The sequence below is a fragment of the Bos javanicus genome, chromosome 1, assembly GCF_032452875.1.
Source record: "Bos javanicus breed banteng chromosome 1, ARS-OSU_banteng_1.0, whole genome shotgun sequence".
NCBI lineage: Eukaryota > Metazoa > Chordata > Mammalia > Artiodactyla > Bovidae > Bos > Bos javanicus.
The window spans coordinates 96172868-96195215 of NC_083868.1; the positions used below are offsets into that span (position 1 = coordinate 96172868).

The 22348-nt window shown below is 40.5% G+C and overlaps 2 protein-coding genes across 10 annotated transcripts in view; one reads left to right on the forward strand and one right to left on the reverse strand.

Moving 5' to 3' along the window:
• TNIK (TRAF2 and NCK interacting kinase) overlaps positions 1 to 22348 on the forward strand; it is a 410943-nt gene that overhangs the window by 141756 nt on the left and 246839 nt on the right. The gene's annotated exons all lie outside the window — the stretch shown is intronic.
• LOC133254876 (NEDD4-like E3 ubiquitin-protein ligase WWP1) overlaps positions 1 to 22348 on the reverse strand; it is a 33950-nt gene that overhangs the window by 5410 nt on the left and 6192 nt on the right. The window lies entirely within an intron of this gene.

A 22348-nucleotide genomic window follows, 5' to 3' on the forward strand; every position in this document is an offset into this window, starting at 1 on the left:
AAAATGGAAATATTTAAAATGCTATCTACATACAGTTACATAGATCTTTCTTACTAGAAAAATAACATTTTCTGATAATTTTGGATAAAGAAGAAAAATACAGAAGGAATGCACAATTGGTAACCCCACTATCCAGGTATAATCTATTAACTTTTTGATGTATTTCCTTCCAGTCTTTTTTAAAAACATATTTTAAGTGTAGCACATTTCCTGTGGTGCATACGTTTTAAAAATCAGACATGCCTTTTGATCTGGAGCAGCCTTTGGGGATAGCTGAGGGCATGCAGGTCACGGTGACAGAGCGCCTCTGCTCCCCTGGCCCAGTGGGTGGCAGGTGGGCAGGCAGCTTCCTGAGGGAAGGGCTCAATTCATGTAGAGTCCCGTCAACAATGTGTGGGCACCTTCCCTTGCCATCCTCTGGGGGAAGTCACATGTACTCTTGCGGGCTTTGGCACTTCCTGGTCTCTCATGTATCTTCAGTTGCTAAAATTTTTCCTGCCTCTTTCAACCCAGCTATAAAAATAAATCTAAGTGGCTATGCTTTTGCTTATCTAAATTACAGCAAAGATGATAAGAAAGAGCAAAATATAAATGATAGGTTTTGCTCTCTAAATTCCCTTGTAAAGAAAAGGTATTATTGTTGCATTGTTCTATTTAACAGAACATATTAAAATCGCAGGGAAAGCCAGCAGGGAAATGCTTGGAGAACCTTTGCAATCACTATTTCTAGGTCAGCTGGTGTCAGTAGTCTCATGTTTGGTTGTGTCGACTGAAAAAAAGCACCATGTGAGAGTTTTGAGTTAAGTTTTATTCGGGGCAAAATGAGGACTATATCCTGGGAGACAGCCTCCCAGATAACAATGAAGAACTGCTTTAAAGAGGTAGGTGGGAGTCAGCATATATGTGATTTTGGTGAAGGGGTATATGTGCAATCAGGCACATATTTTGGCAGAAGGTTTCTCTAGTCATGAGGAGCAGATGTCTCCATTAATGATTTTAATGCTTTTTCTAGGTATGAGGAGGTGCAAGAAATTGGGCTCATAGCATCTTCTCCTGAAAATATCTATCTGAAGGCCTATCCTACCAGTTTTTCCCAGAGCATGGAGTACCACATTCCTGATCTCCATCCTGAACTCCTTTCAGGGTGTAGTGAAGGTCAGCCACTGCAGTGGCCGATGACTTCATTCTTGTAGAACCAGATGGCAAGTGACAACTTTTAGTTGGCACTGGGAAGATTCTTGATATTAAGAGATTGCTTCTAGAAGGCAGCCTAGTATAGAGGAAGCAACACAAGTCTTGGATTCAAATAGACCTGGAATCAAATGCTGGTTTCCCTTTTCTTCTCTGTATGACTTAGAGCTTGTTATCTAACTATGATGAGCATTGTTCTCTTCATCTGTGGACCATGGATGGTGAGACATACTTCCCAGATGGTTAAGAGAACTGAGACGAAAATATGTGTGGTGTGCCTAGCACATGTGTGTGTGCGCCTAGTTGATCAGTCGTGTCTGATTCTTTGCAACCCCGTGGACTGTAGCCCACCAGGCTCCTCTCTCCATGGGATTCTCCAGGCCAGAATACGGAGTGGGTTGCCATTCCCTTCTCCAGGGGCTCTTCCTGACGTAGGGGTTAAACTTGTGCGTCCTGCATTGGCAGGCAGATTCTTTCCCATTGAGCCAACGGGAAGCCCTTCTTAGTACATAGTAGGTGCTTACTTAGGGAATTGATTTCTTCTGTTTTCCCTAGAATTTTCTGGGAAGTTTGCAGAAGGAATACAGCTCATTTTCAAGGCAGTGAATGATGATAATTTAACATAGACACCTTGCACAGAATATTAATTAGCAGAAAAGGATCTCATCATGTACTATGATCTGAGTTCTCCTCTCATATTACAAAGATTTGAGTGAGAAAGTGCCTGAGTTGAAAAAAGTTTTCTCTGCTTTGCTGTCAGAACCTGCTTTTTTATTTGTGAATAAAATTTGCAATGTATTTTTGTATTACATTCTCACCACTAACCCCCCTCCCAAAATTTTCATGTGAGTGGATATTGAGATTTGGGGGTCACTTTTTTGAGTTGAAAAGATATACGCCTCTGGGGAAACATCATGATGGTGGTTGGGTGGTATTGGGTAGAACCCATGTTTTATATGTGTTTGATATCTTCCTGGAAGAAAATAGAAAGGTAAATATTTGTGCTTTTTGCATGTGGCAGTCATTTTGAAGAGCAGCCTCAGCTTTCTCCCCTCAGCTTATCAACATATAAGATGAGGGACTAGTAGACTTTGTACTATAATGCTTGGAAAGGCAAGCCTTATTTAAATAATAGATATATTAATAACCTGAGATGGCTTAATAATAGTACAGAACAGTAAAATGAATTGAGAAAAATTGTCATACAAAAAACAAAAGTAATTAAATGAAATTTCTTACTTTCCATCCTGGCAATTTATCTCACTTTTCTAAGCTCGATGCATTTCCTCTAATAAACTGAATTCCTTTAGGTATATTACATTTCCCTTGGTGAAGTAAATTTATTTTTATCATTAAATTCATCCTGCAAGTTGTAATATGGAAAGTCTGAAGCTCGATTCTGTCTTTAGAAGAGGTTTCCTTTGGAAGAAGTCCCACCTGCCTTGAGCCACATCTTGAGTGATGCTCAGTATATCGTTGAACAGAGAGCTTAGACTTTATCCCTTGAGAAGAGGCATCAGTTTACGAGGAGTATTTATTAAACACCTATTCTACTAGATGGGGCAAGGGAACAGATGAAGTCAAACCCCATTTCTTTCTTAGCCTTCTCTCCAGATTTAATGCACCATAATTAGTAATTGTGTAGTTTGTTATTTTGCTCACTTGCTTCCCCTTTTCTTTCTCAGATTTTTTATTTCTAAATTTACAGTCCTATATTCATTCATTGATTTAGTCCTCAAACATGTTTCCTATGCTATTTATAATGGGAAGAAAAAGAAAACTCTCACAGTCATGGTAGTTGAAACCCGGTATGTAAACAAAAGCTGTAGTTCAGCAAGGCTGTATTCCATCAAACCCTGGCCCGCCGTCTGTGGACCGGGAAGAAGCTGACCAGATAGAGGGTAGGGCTGTGCAAGGGAACCTTTTAGTTTGCCAGGCAGGGAGCTAAAAGAAAGACATTCTAGGAGAGACAGTTAAGTGTATCTTTTGTGATAGATCACATTAAAAAAAAAAACAGATTGTGAAATAATCATTAAAAAAGAGTCAAGGAGTAAAGGTGATCATTACAATGGGGAGAAGTTAAGTAATAGACAAGGAGATATGTGATTAAGAACCTCAGTGCATGACCATGTGGATGGCATTTCAGGAAAAGGATTTATTTGTAAAAACAGAAAGGAGGAACAGTGGACGGTGAATTAGCTGAATGCCTTCTGTCCAAGAGGAGAAACAGCAAACAGTCCCAGGCAAGGAAAAAGCCAAACTATTAGGAAGAGCTGGAGATCCTTGGAATTCTACCACTTAAAGGAACAAGTTAAAGGATGTTTACCTTTTTTATTTTTAAACACCCAGCTGCTTGTGTGACACTGTTACAAAGTTATTATTTAGATTCTGAATGGAAGCCTTCTCTTAGTAAGACTTCTGCTGCTTGTAATATTTTAGGATCCTTTTATACACTTAAAAGTTATTGAGGACTCCAAAAACCTCTTTAAAAATAAATTTTTTTTTTTTTTTGGCTGTACTGGATCTTTGTTGCAGCATTCCAGCTCTTCGCTGTGGTCATGGGCTCCCGAACTCTGTAGTTGTGGTAAGTGGGCTTAGCTGCCCCACCTATGTGGGATCTTAGTTCCCCGGCCAGGGATCAAATCCATGTCCACTGCATTGCAAGGAGGATTTTACCCACTGGACCACTTGAGAAGTCCCCCAAAATCTTTTGTTTATATGAGTTATAACTATCGATGCTTATTGTTTATATGAGTTATAACTATCGATGCTTATTAAAACTATGAGAGGTTTTTAAAGTACAAGACTCTACAGGCACCTGTTTCATTAACAGCAGAGTGATGGTGTCATCCAGAGGGACGTCGCCTCTGAAAAATTCCATTGTACAATCATGAAGGAAGTGAGTAAAAAAAGTTATACCTTGGATGGTTTGACTTCGTGTACCTCCCCTCTCCCCTGCCCCGTAGGATCTGAGACCCTCACAGGTCCCCAGACCACTTTGAGAACGGCTCTACACCATTGACATAATAGCCATTTATACTCAATTGGAGGTGACTGTACTCATTCAGTAAACTATCATTCACTTCTTTTTCCAGAAAGAATAACTTTATATGAAGACTTAGAAAGAAGGTTGAGTTTCACAGATTGCTTTGTGGTCCGGAGTTGGAACTGCTGGTAGTAAAAAGAAAAAAAGCTCAACAGTAATAACAGCAACAAACAAAAAACATTCCATGGTTTCTAACTTTTTAATTGTTTTAAACATGTTAATTAGATTTATAAGGCAATTGAGTGGAGAGAATATATTTTAGTCATATATCATAAGCCTCTTCTTGACCCTGGAGAGTAAGTGAGCATGGAATGTGTGTGTGATCTCCAGCCAGGGAGTATTTAAGAAGAAACCTTCCCTCCTCGTTGATGTAGATGAGCCTGGAAGTAGAGTTTGGATTAATCACTGTGGCCTGCCATGCTCTTCCAGTTTTCTAGGTTCTCCCCATAGAGATAGCACAGAATAGCAAAGTCTGTACCTGTTATACCCTTGTCCCAACATTAGGCTTAGATTTCTGTGTCTGAATAATTCAAAGGCCAAAAGAATGAAATAGGAAACAGGGTTTGGAGGCTTATGCAAAGGAAGATTGGTATTAGGGCAGATGCTTTTTACACAAGCTGCTCTTTTTCTAGCTGACCTCTGACTGTGGCTGTGAATCCCACCGCCAGTCTTTCTTCTGAAGATACAAATGTACCTCCCTACAACATGAAGCACGTTTGGACTTTATTCCCAGGGCTGGTGTCTGCTAAGTCTGCCCGGTCAGTTCCCCTTGCTGCTGGCTGAGATTTCCCCATCACCATGACAGCGGAGCACACGAGCCCTCCCTCGTTAACGAGTTTGTTATTTCAAGCGAAGCTGAGCATGGAATTGCTGGGCATCAGTGCTGCTGGGTCTGACCACCAGCAGCAGATTTTCCCTACTGGTTGTTTTTCTTTCCAGCTTCCTGGGCTTTGGTGGTATTTACATTTAGGCCCTGTCATTTCACTGTTTCATGAAAATCCACTTGAGTGAGACACTTGGCATCCAAAAATAATTTTTTTTTTTTTTTTTTGGTTTAAATTGAGTCCAACGTCCAACAGTCTCCCATTGATCACTGAAATGGAAAGATTTTAACAGTTTCATTAGATTATTTTTTCTGCTTTAAATCTGACAAGTCATTTAGCATGGCCTGAGGGGCAACAGTGGTCTGTCTAGTCAAGGCTATGGTTTTTGCAGTAGTCATATATGAATGTGAGAGTTGGACTATTAAGAAAGCTGAATGCCAAAGAATTGATGCTTTTGAACTGTGATGTTGGAGAAGACTCTTTGGGAGTCCCTTGGACAGCAAGGAGATACAACCAGTCCATCCTAAAGGAAATCAATCCTGAATATTCATTGGAAAGACTGATGTTGAAGCTGAAACTCCAATAATTTGGCCACATGATGCGAAGAACTGACTCATTTGAAAAGACTCTGATGCTGGGAAAGATGGAAGGCAGGAGGAGAAGGGGACGACAGAGGATGAGATGGTTGGATGGCATCACCGACTCAATGGACATGAGTTTGAGTAAACTCCAGGAGTTGGTGAAGGACAGGGAAGCCTGGCGTGCTGCAGTCCATGGGGTTGCAAAGAGTTGGACACGACTGAGCGAATGAACTGAACTGAACTGAGGGGCACAACTAGCATCTGTAACCTGTCTTCCTATTTTAATGTTGCTTTCTACCCATACTATCAGACCTGTGATGCAAAGCTATTCAAACATTTCCAGATGAATTTACAAATTTCTGCTCAGTGAGGCCTTTTTCTTAGTGGTCTGGTTGAACAGAATGAAGGAAAACAAAAAATCATCTGTACTGTATAATTGCCACGTCAAAGCAAGGTCACATTTAGCTCTCTTAAGTTAAGACCGCTGTTACCTAGTGTTTGCTAATGATGTTCCCAAGTCCCTTTCTTACTTAAGTTTGCCCATGGCCCCATCCTTAGCCCCACTGCCATTCTTTCCCAGTAGAGCTTTCATATGGAGCAAGAATTTTTTTCCCACTCCTTGTGCTCATCAGACTGGGTTGTCTCACTTCCCTGTATTCTTTCTGTCCATCCTTTTGCATAATTTCTCTTACCTTGATTCTCCTCCGGATTCCCCTCCTTCAAGATCCAACTGGGTCCGGCTTCCTCCTGGGAGTGCCTCAACTGAGACATTAATCCATATTGATTGACTCTTCCAGGGGGCTCTGCACAATCCAGTATACCCTCTGCATTATCCTGCAGGTCTTGGTTAGCTCCCTCCTGGGATGAGACCAAAGGCTAGCAATGACATTCTCATTGCCAGACTCAGGTGGAGCCAGGATCCATGTCTAGAGGATTTACTTGCACGTGCTAGCTTTGGAGCTAATCTTGGCATAGTTCAACACATTAGACAGACAGGAAATCAGATCAGATCAGATCAGATCAGTCGCTCAGTTGTGTACGACTCTTTGCGACCCCATGAATCGCAGCACGCCAGGCCTCCCTGTCCATCACCAGCTCCCGGAGTTCACTGAGACTCACGTCCATCGAGTCAGTGATGCCATCCAGCCATCTCATCCTCTGTCGTCCCCTTCTCCTCCTGCCCCCAATCCCTCCCAGCATCAGAGTCTTTTCCAATGAGTCAACTCTTCTCATGAGATAGCCAAAGTACTGGAGTTTCAGCTTTAGCATCATTCCTTCCAAAGAAATCCCAGGGCTGATCTCCTTTAGAATGGACTGGCTGGATCTCCTTGCAGTCCAAGGGACTCTCAAGAGTCTTCTCCAACACCACAGTTCAAAAGCATCAATTCTCTGGTGCTCAGCCTTCTTCACAGTCCAACTCTCACATCCATACATGACCAAGGAAAAACCATAGCCTTGAGCAGATGAATCTTTGTTGGCAAAGTAATGTCTCTGCTTTTCAATATGCTATCTAGGTTGGTCGTAACTTTCCTTCCAAGGAATAAGCGTCTTTTAATTTCATGGCTGCAGTCACCATCTGCAGTGATTTTGGAGCCCAGAAAAATAAAGTCTGACACTGTTTCCACTGTTTCCCCATCTATTTCCCATGAAGTGGTGGGACCGGATGCCATGATCTTCGTTTTCTGAATGTTGAGCTTTAAGCCAACTTTTTCACTCTGTTTTTCACTTTCATCAAGAGGCTTTTTAGTTCCTCTTCACTTTCTGCCATAAGGGTGGTGTCATCTGCATATCTGAGGTTATTGCTATTTCTCCCGGCAATCTTAATTCCAGCTTGTGTTTCTTCCAGCCCAGCGTTTCTCATGATATACTCTGCATAGAAGTTAAATAAACAGGGTGACATTATACAGCCTTGACGAACTCCTTTTCCTATTTGGAACCAGTCTGTTGTTCCATGTCCAGTTCTAATTGTTGCTTCCTGACCTGCATACAAATTTCTCAAGAGGCAGATCAGGTGGTCTGGTATTCCCATCTCTTTCAGAATTTTCCACAGTTTATTGTGATCCACACAGTCACAGGCTTTGGCATACTCAATAAAGCAGAAATAGATGCTTTTCTGGAACTCTCTTGCTTTTTCTAGGATCCAGCGGATGTTGGCAATTTGATCTCTGGTTCCTCTGGCTTTTCTAAAACCAGCTTGAACATCAGGAAGTTCACGGTTCACATATTGCTGAAGCCTGGCTTGGAGAATTTTGAGCATTACTAGCGTGTGAGATGAGTGCAATTGTGCGGTAGTTTGAGCATTCTTTGGCATTGCCTTTCTTTGGGATTGGAATGAAAACTGACCTTTTCCAGTCCTGGCCACTGCTGAGTTTTCCAAATTTGCTGGCATATTGAGTGCAGCACTTTCACAGCATCATCTTTCAGGATTTGGAATAGCTCAACTGGAATTCCATCACCTCCACTAGCTTTGTTCGTACTGATGCTTTCTAAGGCCCACTTGACTACACATTCCAGGATGTCTGGCTCTAGGTGAGTAATCACACCATCGTGATTATCTGGGTCATGAAGATCTTTTTATACAGTTCTTCCGTGTATTCTTGCCACCTCTTCTTAATATCTTCTGCTTCTGTTAGGTCCATACCATTTCTGTCCTGTATTGAGCCCATCTTTGCATGAAATGTTCCTTTGGTATCTCTGATTTTCTTGAAGAGATCCCTAGTCTTTCCCATTCTGTTGTTTTCCTCTATTTCTTTGCATTGATCACTGAGGAAGGTTTTCTTAATCTCTTCATGCTATTCTTTGGAACTCTGCATTCAGGTGCTTATATCTTTCCTTTTCTCCTTTACTTTTTGCTTCTCTTCTTTTCACAGCTATTTGTAAGGCCTCCCCAGACAGCCATTTTGCTTTTTTGCATTTCTTTTCCATAGGGATGGTCTTGATCCCTGTCTCCCATACAATGTCGCGGGCAGGAATCCCTCAGAAGAAGTGGAGTGGCCATCATGGTCAACAAAAGAGTCCGAAATGTAGTACTTGGATGCAATCTCAAAAACGGCAGAATGATCTCCGTTCGTTTCCAAGGTAAACCATTCAATATCACAGTAATCCAAGTCTATGCCCCAACTAGTAATGCTGAAGAAGCTGAAGTTGAACAGTTCTATGAAGACCTACAAGACCTTTTAGAACTAACACCCAAAAAAGATGTCCTTTTCATTATAGGGGACTGGAATGCAAAAGTAGAAGTCAAGGAACACCTGGAGTAACAGGCAAATTTGGCCTTGGAATACGGAATGAAGCAGGGCAAAGACTATAGAGTTTTGCCAAGAAAATGCACTGGTCATAACAAACACCCTCTTCCAACAACACAAGAGAAGACTCTACACATGGACATCACCAGATGGTCAACACCAAAATCAGATTGATTATATTCTTTGCAGCCAAAGATGGAGAAGCTCTATACAATCAGCAAAAACAAGACCAGGAGCTGACTGTGGCTCAGACCATGAACTCCTCATTGCCAAATTCAGACTTAAATTGAAGAAAGTAGGGAAAACCACTAGACCATTCAGGTATGACCTAAATCAAATCCCTTATGATTATACAGTGGAAGTGAGAAATAGATTTAAGGGCCTAGATCTGATAGATAGAGTGCCTGATGAACTATGGAATGAGGTTCGTGACCTTATACATCCTTATAATCAGATTCAATTTAATTTTGCGAGAGTACCACATAGATAGTCTTTTGTCCTTCCTGTTGCATCATATGAAGAGTCACATAATGCCTGTCCCATTGTTGTTGGTGCTGAGTTTTATCTCTTGGTTAAATCAGTAGCCCCTAGATTTCCCCAGTGCCAAGATTTCTCTTTTTCCTTTTTATAGTTAATAAGTAACCTGTGGGATAAGACTTTCAGAATCATGCGACTCCCGTGTTTCCTTCCAAACTTTGACCCAGTGGTTTTGACATCCATTGAGAATTCTTGCCTGAATCAATTATTATTTCGATAGTTGCTGACATCTAGAACTTATTATGGAGAGGGAAATGGCAACCCGCTCCAGTGTTCTTGCCTGGAGAATCCCAGGGACGGGGGAGCCTGGTGGCTGCTGTCTATGGTGTCACACACAGTCGGACACGACTGAAGTGACTTAGCAGCAGCAGCAGCAGCAGAACTTATTAACTAAGTGCTCTTGGTTACTGTAAGAACTGAGGAAGCTCCAAGAAAACAGAGCTTTCAGGCATTAAAAACGTCAATGTACCGATTGACAAAAACACGTATCCTATTCATCTTTGTACTGTTTCTGCCTAGCATTGTGCATGGTGCAGAGACTTAGATGAACATTTGTGGTTTAGAGACTAGTAAGAAGGATGTGCACTTAGCTATTTCTTTTTAATTAAATATAATATTTTCTGCCGTTATTAGAAAGAACAGCAGTCATTTCTTTCAGAAAAGCATGGATATTTGAGTGCTTTGTCAGTGTGCAGTGTGGTTTTTACCAGCCTGCGGCAGCTTTTCTTTCACCACCCTCATTTTCACTGAAAGTACAGATTTCTTCTTACCATTCTTCTCCCAGCATCATCTTTAAAGCAATGTATTTCTAAGTACTGTAAGGAAACAACGTCTCTGTTTCAGAAATAATGTGAGGTATTTCCCCCCATCTCTTCCTCAGAAAAATCTCTCTCTTACAGCCATCAAAATATGTTTGTTGATGTCTGCTCCTAATAGAGCAAAACTATATAGCATTCTCTGTAATACCAGACAGCATGGCTCTACTGTATAACTGCCAACAGAGAATGCTGTACCACTGACACACTGTTGACCCGTTAAAGTTGCATGAGTGAATCCTTTAAAGTTTACAAAGTGTTTTCACAATAAATGTCCTAAGAAAGAGGCAGAGAATGAGAGATTCAGAGGAAGGGGCTTGCCCAAGACCCAGACAGTGAATGCCCGTGTTCTAGACCTCAAAAACGACACTTGGTCCGTATGTACTGCTTGGGTGGAAATCAACAGACACACTAGTCTGTATTGATTTTTGGTGCAGGCTAGGAGGCTAATTTTGTACTTGTTTGTATAGAATGGAAACTAAGAGCTGGATGAACGCCATCCTAAATCATCAGAGACACTGCTACTCTTGAAATAGTTTGCGTTCACCAGGCTGACCCCCCTTCTAAAGTGTAAGGAGCTAGACCTCTCTGTAGGTGGGGGAGATAAATAACACACTATCTGTTTGGCAGGTGCAGAAACTAAGTCTTTCCACACAAGTCTTAAGTAAAGACTTAATTGCTACTCTTCAGAAGTGCAAAATAAGAGAATGCAATAATTAGAACTGTCATTATATTCTCTTCCTCTGATGCTGATATTAGCTGGTTTTAAATGTATTTTTAACCTTTAGTGGTCGTTATTAAATTTTTAACATAAAATTCAAACTGACTTCATTTTTTTATACTTAAAAATGATTTGAAAGAACAGATTCAGTTTAAATTAGCTGATGAAGACATATGAAAGAAGTAATAAAATTATATTCAGAGTTCCTTTTTTCTCAAAGATGTGATGGAAAACAGTCTCTGAATTTTATATGATCTGTCAGTAATAAAAGAGATGTCCAGATTTCCTTGGTATTCAAGTAAAAATTGATGATTGGAGGGGAAAGTGCTTCAAATAGCCTTCCCCCGATACACACAGTTTTGACCTTATCATAGGCAGCCCTGACAAGGATCATGTGAGTCAGTAGAGTTATGTTAATATAACTTGGAGGAAACCAGCAGTTTATGTTGGTGCCAGTGGAGCCCAAGCAGGAAATCATCTTTTTTTTTTTCCTCAGTGCATTGCTTACATGTGAAAGTAGAGGTGAGGATGAAAAAGAAAAGTATTTACTGAGCCAACACATCACCTTGCTTGCCTCCTCTCTCTATGGGGATGGCATCTCCAGATGTTGAAGAGTCAGTGGTAGAAAAACATAGCTGTGTTGGTGCGAAATGCGATACATCCCTTCCCTGGTCCTCTCCTCCTCCCGCCTCCAGTTGCTCCCCTTTTGGAAAGGGGCTGGAATCTCAGAGCAGACACTGAGAGTGACTCTTAATTTAGCTTTGACCGGTTTGATCTCCTTGCAGTCCAAGGGACTCTCAAGAGTCTTCTCCAACACCAGAGTTCAAAAGCATCAAAATGCTCTAGATAATTATAAAAGTGTCCTTTGAAAATTAGTTATAAAAATTCAAACAAACATTAAAGAGAGAATGAATTACTTATATTAGCAATCTTCAATAAACCGTCTGTATTTTGGCCATCCTGTTTCCCCTACTGTGGCACCACCCCCACTTCCCTTTTGTTTGTGAGGTAGAGAATTTTAAGACAAATCCTAAATACGTGAAGTGACTTACTCCAAATCTCATAGCTCAAAAGTGGTGACTCCAGGATTCAAATCTCTGGCTCCAGCACCCCTTGCTCTGTGGAATAGACAAGGCAGCTGAGAAGACGACTTAGATGGAGTTGTTCTTAAAATCGATGTAACAAATAAACAAAACCTTGCAGGGAATCTTCAAATTATCTCTGAATCTAGGTATTCTACATATTTTCTTAAAAGGGTTTGCGTGAGTGTGTGGAGGATGGGTTTAGGATGCAGTATTAGAAGACTTCTCCATTGACATGATATTTTATTGATACACTTTTGAAAGACCAATTTATTACAATGGCTGCTTCTCTTCTGAAGCATATTTATAGAGATTAATATTTGCTGACGCACTCTGCCAACAGTTCATGAATTTAAAATAGTGAGGGTCAAGCATTGGTCGTGTCCAAGTGAAGACCAGCATCCATGGGGGCCTTCCACTGTGCTCTGACAAGTGTGAGGCATTGACTCTTTAATTACAGCATTTTGAGAATGAGCAAAGTTTGGACACTTATTGTTCTTGATTGTTTAAAAATATTGTTTTTAAGGAAGATGTAGGACACAATCTAAATGACTGCTAATTTTTCAATGGTGATGAATCAGTAATTTGAAATTGATTCGGTTACATTTACTGAGCCTAAACAGAGGACTCACACCCTGAATGAGGTCCTCTGTAATCTGCAGAGGTCAAATAAAAATCATAAAGGAGGTGTGTCCTGCTTTTAAAGAGCAGGCACCCTTTCTTACATGAAAAAAAAAAAGTGAACACTCAGTTATGTCCATCTCTTTGTGACCCCATGGACTAGTCCACCAGGCTCCTTTGTCTATGGGACTTCCGAGACAAGAATACTTCAGTATTCTTGTATAGGCAAGTGTACTCCAGTCAATTGCCATTCACTTCTCCAGGGAATCTTCCTGATCCAGGGATTGAACCTTGCATTGATGAAACCTCCTGCATTGCAGGCGGATTCTTTACCATCTGAGCCACCAGGAAGCCCTTTCTTACCTGAGGGAGTGGCCAAATCAGAACAGGCCAGATACCCTAGGAGTGGGGTTGTTGGAATGACAGCTACCCCATCAGGAAAGTGCCACCTTGCACGATGGAGATCGCTCCCTCCATGGTCCAGGGCAGTGCAGGCGGGAGCCGCAGTTGTAGCATCCCCTCGGTCACACTGGAAACAACGTCATGGACTCCAGGAAGCAGCTGTGTAAAATGTTCTTAATTTCCCTGGAGGGTGAGGAGGAAGCACTTTCAATTGACATGAACACTGGTTACTTTTTCAGGTTAGCTAATTGGACTATTGGAAAGGAAAGACTTTGTGGAGATGGTGAGAGGCAGGGTTAGTAAATTGTGATTACCCAACTGCTAGGAGAGAAATGGGGGGACAGGAACCTTGAGCAATTTGAAGCAGAAGTGAGCGTCCCAAGTTCCTGTGTGGAGAGAAGTCTGCTGAATGGGGTAAACACTTCTGAGGACCACCTGTCTGTCTCTGTATTTCTTGGGGGGAAGCCTAACACTGGGGGACTGGAAGGTGAGTAGGAAGCAGAGACATTCATACCAGGAGTCATCCTTACAAAAGGGAGGTTTCTGAGACAGAGTGACTCCCTTCTGTCCTCTGCTTTGAAGGAACATACCCTGTTACAGAGTTTCCCAAACTTCAGTGGAGTTTCCTGAACTTTCTGCTCACCACAACCCCAAACCCTCTTTCTCCTGGTCATAGAATTAGACCCATTTTCCTGGCTTCCCAGGTGGCCTTAGTGCTAAAGAACCCACCTGCCAGTGCAGGAGATGTAAGATAAATGGATTCGATCCCTGGGTCAGGAAGATTCCCTGGAGCGGGGTGTGGCAACCCACTCTAGTATTCTTGCCTGGAGAACATCTGTATGGTCAAAACTATGGTTTTTCCAGTAGTCATCTACGGATGTGAGAGTTGGACCATAAAAAAAGCTGAGCACAGAAGAGATGATGTTTTTAAATTGTGGTGCTGGAGAAGACTCTTCAGACTCCTTTGAACTGCAAGGAGATCAAGCCAGTCAATCTTAAAGGAAATCAACTCTGAGTATTCATTAGAAGGACCGATGCTGAAGTTGAAGTTCCAATACTTTGGCCACTTGATACAAAGACCCAACTCATTGGAAAAGACCCTGATGCTGGGAAAGATTGAGGGCAGGAGGAGAAGGGGACAACAGGATGAGATGGTGGATAGCATCACTGACTCAGCAGACATTTGAGCAAACTCTGGGAGATAGTGAAGGATAGGGAAGCCGGTGCACTGCAGTCCTTGGGGTCACAAAAAAGTTGGACATGACTTAGTGACTAAGCAACATCAAACAGACTGAATTCTAGCCAGTGGAATGTGGGCAGAACGATGTATATTTTCTGTAAGCCTAGCCATTAAAAATTTGCCATACTCTATAAAATGCTTTTTCTCTCTCTTCCCTGACTGCTGGCCAGGCATGCTCAAAGTGATCTTAGAATCCATGTGTCACACTTGGTAGAGACTGTCGTTTCTAGTCTCTGAATGAACATGTGGACAGCTACCACAGATCAGAACAGTCAGCTGGGAATTTTCATGAGTCTGGATTAAGTTCTGTTGTGTTGAGCTACAGAGATTTGGGAAGTGGTAGGGTGGTGGTGGTGGTGAATATCTGTTATAGCAACTGAAATTATCTACTCGACTATAAATCTTTTTCCTGTTCTTATTTATGTCCATACTGTCATTTATTATTTTATAATTAATTCACTTTTTGTGAATTTGATTTTAAAATTAAACTTCATATGATTATCACAAATGGAAAACAGTATCACTACAAATAGAAAGTAACTCTAAAAATACATTAAGTGTAAACAAAATAATGTTATTCATTTCTAGCTAGGTGCTCTTGCCTGGAGAAGGTTCTTCATATGAGACCTTTTTTCTCTGTGTTTGAAAAGGGAGAAATTAGCCACTATTAGAAAGGCGTTAAAGACATATTAGCACCAAACTGAGGTTTATTCCTTGACAGAATCAGAGTTGTGATTCAGTGCTATTTAATGTTGTGTCTCAGCCACCTGAAGTCATCTGCTTTATGTGCAAAGCGCAGCCTGCTCTTAGGAAGCAGACTTATAAAGCTTGATGGTGAGTTGAATGAAAGAATGAAAGCTTGATGGTGAGCTGAAATGCACAATAGAAGATGCTCACTGGCCATCATAAGTAGACCCAGCATGCTGAGACTCTTGTAGGGTTGGGTAAAATGAGATTAAAGTGGGTAAAGAAAGGCTTGGCAGCCTATGGTTCACCATTTAAGGTTTGATCACATACATATTCTTTTACATTGAGGTTTTTTAAAAATTGAGATATTTGTGGTTTCCACTTCTTGGATGATGGAGTGAGATTTGAACACAATCATCTTCCACAGATAACAACTATGACTCAGGGAAAACCTTTAAAAGTAGCTACTTGAAGGGTTTTTTTTTTAAAATAACTTACTTTTAGCATTTTATTTATTTATTTATTTTTGGTTGTGGTGGGTCTTCGTTGCTGCAGGGCTGTTCTCTCGTTGCAGCGAGGGGGTCTCCTCTCTCGTTGCCGTTCATGGGCTGCTTATTGGAGTGGCTTTGCTCGTTGTGCAACACAAGCTCTAGGATGTGTGGGCTTCAGTAACTGCAGCTCCTGGACTCTCGAGCACAGGCCCCAAGGTTGTGGCGCATAGGGTGAGTTGCTCCACAGCATCTGGGGTCTTCCTGAATCAGGGATTGAATCTGTGTCTCCTGTACTGGCAGGCAGATTCTTTACCACTGTGCCACCGGCAAAGCGCTTGATGGTTTTTGAGAGTGAAAAAAAGCGTAGGCAGATTTTGTAGAGCAGTGGGGAATCTGAAAGCAGGGACTCTAATGGCGTAAGCTGTCTGTTTTTGTAGCTTTGACTCTGAAGCAGTCTGCAGTTGCTGCCTGGCCCAGAACAGCTGAAGCTCTATTATGAAAAATGTTATCTTTCTTCCCTGGGTTACAAAAGGACAGAGGTGGAGTGGTCATAGCTACCTGAAAGTAGGAGAGTTGGGAACCAGAAAGAAGAGAGTCAGGTAAGGAAAGCCCCAGGTTGTGTGAGTAAACTTTGCCCAAGTCTCTGGTTGACATATATTGGACAGACTCAGAGCAGCACAGTGAAAGTAAAAGAACTTCAGAGACATTTAACCTACAGCAGGCCAGACAAAGTTTTCAGTTTGATAAAGTTAATTGCCATTAAAATAAACATCAATACTATTCATAGGAATATAACAAAAGGAAGAGTCTTCATAAAGTAGGATTCACAGTGTTCGGTATAAAATCCAAAATTACTTGGTCTTCAAAGAAGCAGGAAACTATGACCCATTCTCAAGAGAAAGTGGTCAGAAGCCAACCCCTAGATGATCTTGATGCTGAAATTATCAGACAGTGATTTTAAACCTATTTAAATTGAAATAAAGAAACATATTCTTGTAACAAATGAATGGAAGTATGGGGAATGTCAGCAAGAAAGTAGAAAACATGAAAAAGCGCAGATGGGAAAGTACAGTATCTGAAACACGAAAAAATCCTCCATATGGACTTAATTAATAGCAGAATGGAAGTAAGTGGGGAGAGATTCAGTAGACGTAAAGATAAATCAATAGAACCTATCCCTGATGAAAAAAAGAAAAAAGGGATTGAAAAAACTGAACAGAACCCTAAGGGACAATATTAAAGTCTAACATATGTTTTATGTCCCAGAAGGAAAGGAGAGATGGGCCCCCAAAAAATGTTGACGTGAGAATGGCCAAATAGTTGTCAAATTTTTTGAAAAACATAAATTTATAGATTCAGAAAGCTCTGTGAAATCCAAGCAAGATAAATACAAAAAAGGATACACCAAAGCACATTATAGTCCAACTGCTGAAAACTGAAGATAAAAAGAAAATCTTGAGGGCAGTCAGAGGAAAACGGCACACTACCGACAGGATAACTGACGCAAGTGGCTGGACTTCCTATATGAAGCTGTAACGGCTGGAAGAGAGTAGGACAGTATACCGTTAAAGTTCTAGAGGGAGAAAATAGCCCTGGCAAACCAGAAATCTTTGTCCAGTGAAAATATCCTTTGCGAATAGAGGCAAAGATATTTTTAAGTAAACAGAAACACAAGAGACTTCGTTGTCAGCAGACGTGTGTTATAAGAAATTCTAAATAAAGTTTTTCAAGCTGTAGGGAAATAACCATGAGAGGGAAACTTGGATTTTACAGGAAGTAATGTAAAACATCAGAAATGATAGATATCTGTGTAAATAAAAAAAGACTACCTTTCTTCTCAATGTGAGTGAAATACATGACTATTTACAGCAAAAATTATATCATTATCTTTTAGGGCTTTTAATGTATGTAGATGCAACACATTCAACAACCATAACATAAAGTACAGTACAGTGGTCGGGGCGGGGGGTTGCTTAAAAGGGAATATATGGTTGCAGAGTTTTTACACTTTCTGTGAAGTGGTACAGTGTGTGTGTTAGTCGCTCAGTAGTGCCCAACTCTTTGTGTCCCATGGACTGTCCAGCCCATCAGGCTCCTCTGTCCATGGCATTCTCCACGGAATCTTCCCTACCCAGTGACTGAACCCAGGTTTCCTACATGGCAGGCAGAGTCTTTACCATCTGAGCCACCAGTATTAACTCTAAATAGATGGTGAATGGTTATGGATTATATTCTCTAGAACAACATTAAAAAAATATAGTGTAAAGAGCATAGATAAAAAAGCCAATGGGTAAATTAAAATGGAATTAAATTAATTGTGGTGTTTGTTGTATGGATAGATGAACATAGTTAGGGAGCAGGACATTTTGGGTTCTGTGGGCTTATCATGGAGTCATCATGTTTGATTTACCATTCCTTCTTTCTACTTGTCTGACTGCTTTCACTGAAATAACTCTTCCCATAGAGTCCACTATATTTTGTCACCATGTTTCCCCGTTCCCTATTCATGTGTAAGTTTCAGACTTATGCTGCTGTTCCTTCCACAGTTAAAATGATGAGGATTAGAAAGTATCAGATGAAGAAAAATATGTAACGCATTATCTTCTGTGAAATACAGACTTTACTCTTTTAAAGATAAGCTTATGGCGAATATAAGCCAAAAATTACCATGGCAGGCTGAAAGGTAGCTCATAAATATTATTTGTTGTTGTTGTTGAGTCGCTAAGTTGTGTCCAGCTCTTTACGACTCCATGGACTGCAGCATGCCAGGCTTCTCTGTTCTCCACTATCTCCCAGAGTTTGCTCAAATGATGTCCACTGAATTGGTGATGCCATCCAATCATCTCATCTTCTGTCACCCCCTTCTCCTCCTGCCTTTAATCTTTCCCAGTTTCAGGGTCTTTTCCAATGAGTTGACTGCAGCAGATGGCCAAAGTATTGTAGCTTTAGCTTCAGCAACAGTCCTTCCAACAAATATTCAGAGTTGATTTCCTTTAGGATTGACTAGTTTGATCTTGCTGTCCAAGGGACTCTTAAGAGTCTTCTCCAGTACCATGATTTGAAAGTGTCAGTTCTTTAGCACTAAGCATTATTAACGGTCCAGTTCTCACACCCATATATGACTACTGAAAAAAACCATAGCTTTGCTATAGAGACCTTTAATAATATTAGTAGTAGTGGATAAATGGGATTTTATGTCCAGGATATTTGAGTTTTTTAGTAAATGAATCAAATTTTGCTGCATAATACCCACTGTACTTATCACGTATCGATTATGTACCAGTCCTTCTATCAGTCAATTCAGTTCAGTCACTTAGTCGTTTCCGACTCTTTGCAACCCCATGAACTGCAGCACACCAGGCCCTCCCTGTCCATCACCAACTCTCAGAGTTCACCCAAACCCATGTTCATCGAGTCGGTGATGCCATCCAGCCATCTCATCCTCTGTCGTCCCCTTCTCCTCCTGCCCTCATTCTTTCCCAGCATCAGGGTCTTTTCAAATGAGTCAGCTCTTCCCATCAGGTGGCCAAAGTATTGGAGTTTCAGCTTCCACATCAGTCCTTCCAGTGAACACCCAGGTCTGATCTCCTTTAGAATGGACTGGTTGGATCTCCTTGCAGTCCAAGGGACTCTCAAGAGTCTTCTCCAACACCACAGTTCAAAAGCATCAATTCTTCAGCGCTCAGCTTTCTTTATAGTCCAACTCTCACATCCATACATGACCAATGGAAAAACCGTAGCCTTGACTAGACAGACCTTTGTTGACAAAGTAATGTCTCTGCTTTGCTGTCTAGGTTGGTCATAACTTGATGATGATTAGCTGGGATTTAAACTTCTTCCCACACTATCACATTTCCTTCCATTTGAAATTTTTGGATTTCAGTGTTGACATCTGCTTTGCTATCATCATTCAATCATAGATATTTTTGAGCTCTTGAGAGTTGCAACAAGTTATGTGATCCAATAGTAATGGGAGAGGTACATGCCTTTCCCAAAGCCCAAGATACTAGAAGCTTTTTTTACCATACTCTTCTACTTCTCTCTTAAAATATTAGTCTACTTAAATTTCATAGCATGTGCAAAAATACTTTGTTCTTTTCTGCTATTCAGAGGAATAAATGACGTCCAAATGAATGGTCATGTAAGAGCTAGGTGTGAAGTCATATGTCTGGGCTCAGTCTAAACTAAAGCCTTCTCTCACATTTTAATTTTGAACGTCAGTGGTAAGGACATGTTTTTCAAAGTGTTCCAGGACTGAGCTGGCTCCTGGCAAAGTCAGGGTAGTGAGAAGTTGGGAATAGCATCTCCACAAGCCTGTCACATTTTCTCCTGTCTCATGTCTGGACTGTCATGGCAGGATATCAGACTGGTAGTGACATTTATAGGAGATGGTACATTTTTAATTGGAAAGATGAAGAGTTTTGAAAGACTTGGCTAAAACCAAATTTCAGTTTTACTTAGAAGTCTAGCCTTTTAAAAGTGTGAAGAAATGTTGGGGAAAGCCATTCTCATACTGTATTAATACAGGTGCTCTCAAGACCAAGAGATGTTTTAATATCCACTTCAGAGGGAGAGGGCCATACAATTAGTCATCCTAGAACCAGGGCTACCATTCAGGTATCCTCACTCTGGATTTAGGGCAGTCCTAAACAAAAGCGCATTTTATTTTCACTTCCCCTCAATCTATTCTTGAGGTAATGAGCTCTTTGAGAGGTTTCTCTTAATACTTCTTGAACTATCTCTGAAAAGGCACTACTAATGAAAACGTACATGCTGTAACTTAAATTTTTTAATCTACCTTGGAACAAGTTATCATTTGAAGGTGATTCATAAGCTTAAAGAGAGGAAGAACTATAAAGCAGAAAGTTTACTGATTTTAGTAATCTTAATTTTTTTTTTAAAATCAGTACTGTGAATACTGACTTTGGATAAAATACCCAACAACATTCAAGACCTTATTTGACCTACAGTTACACTAGATTTGATTGGAATGAACACTTGTAATCTTGTAAAGTCCTATCACTGTGAAATATAGTAACATTTCTAGAAAGGTTCCAAAATATATCATTTCAACTTAAGTGGAAATTTTTAGAAGAGATAGTTGTCACCAAGCCAACAGTTAAAGCCAGTAGGCACAGAATCCTGTTAGATTTAGGTTCTGTATAACTGGAGTGACCTTCTTAGATGTTTTTATCCTAGAGTTTGCATTCAAACCAAAGGAAAAGCCGTAAGATGAATTGATTAGATATACTAATTCAGTTTTTTACATATAATGTATTTAAAGTTTGGCTATATTGAATTTGGAAAAGATCAGTGATAAAAATAGGATTTGACATTATATACTATGGTATTAGAATTGGAAACTTTCTCAACAATTAAAATGAGAATTTTGGGCTAGTTTTTGCTAGGAAAAGAAAAAGCTTTGCAACAGCATATAATACCCAGGATTATCATGGACCATAGAGGAAGCTTGAGGATCATAGATAAAGCTCCTACATCTGCCTCAACATATGACTGCAAAACAATAGCACAGAGTGATTTTTCATAAATCAGATATGTTTTTCTATTATGAAGAGGAACAGCTTTTCTAATCAAAGACTTGGCATCCTAGAAGCCATCTTACCAACAATAAGCTATAAAAACAGATATGAGATATAGAGTATGACTCTAGTGTCATAAAGCTTCTACAGGAATTGATCATTACAAGAGATCTCCCTGTACTAGAAAATGGTACACAGAGCCCTACAAACAACAACATTGTGTTATAAATGAGATTGTGCAAATGGAAGTACTTTGCATGTCTGTAGCTTGTATTTGGTACCAGTAATGTTACTTGAGTCAGAACACATATTAAAAGATCTATTTGCTCTCCAAGGTGATGTATCTGCCTTTAAAATTTTGTCTCAATGTACAATGCATACTTTCACTATGAGGATCTTGCTCAGAGGCTCAGCGGGGGTAGATTATGAAAGAATGATGTAGACTATGTCATTCTTTCTGGAAGATCTAGGCTTCTTTTAGAAATGTCTGAATAGGTCTCCCTCCTCCCTTTAATTTCCAGGTAATGAGTAAAGGCACTTGTCAGTTACTCTCAGTTTGTGTTCTAAGTACTATAATAGGGCCTCACTGGGTATCAGTTATAGTGACAGGTGATAATGATGATGATTAAGGAGAAGGAAGAGCATTTTTTAGAATAACACCTAATGGGGCTCTCTGTCTCTCTTTTTTATCTCAGTTAATCCAGATATGCTATTTCAGTGACTCATCATAAGCATATTTCCCTCTCTTCCCACCAAAAGGTAACCAGGAAATACTGAATTTGGTATTTTTTTCTTCTTCATTGTGTATATTTGACATCTCCCAGGAAAGCTAAGCAAGACCAAGACTGTTTTATCCCTGATTCTTTGGGAATGGAGTGGACCAGTCCACTTAATAATGACTAAGTCCTGAAATAGCCAAATTGTCTCAAATTGATTTTTATAAATAATTCTCCTAGAATGTGTTTGTCAACCTACCAGTGCCCGGGCCTCATCCCCAGACCCAGTGGTACAGTTTTGTGGTGGGAATGGCAGATTTTTCTTTTTTTTTTTTTTTTTTATTCTTCCAATTTTATTTTATTTTTAAACTTTACATAATTGTATTACTTTTGCCAAATATCAAAATGAATCCGCCACAGGTATACATGTGTTCCCCATCCCGAACCCTCCTCCCTCCTCCCTCCCCATACCATCCCTCTGGGCCGTCCCAGTGGACCAGCCCCAAGCATCCAGCATCATGCATCGAACCTGGACTGGCAACTCGTTTCCTACATGATATTTTACATGTTTCATTGCCATTCTCCCACATCTTCCCACCCTCTCCCTCT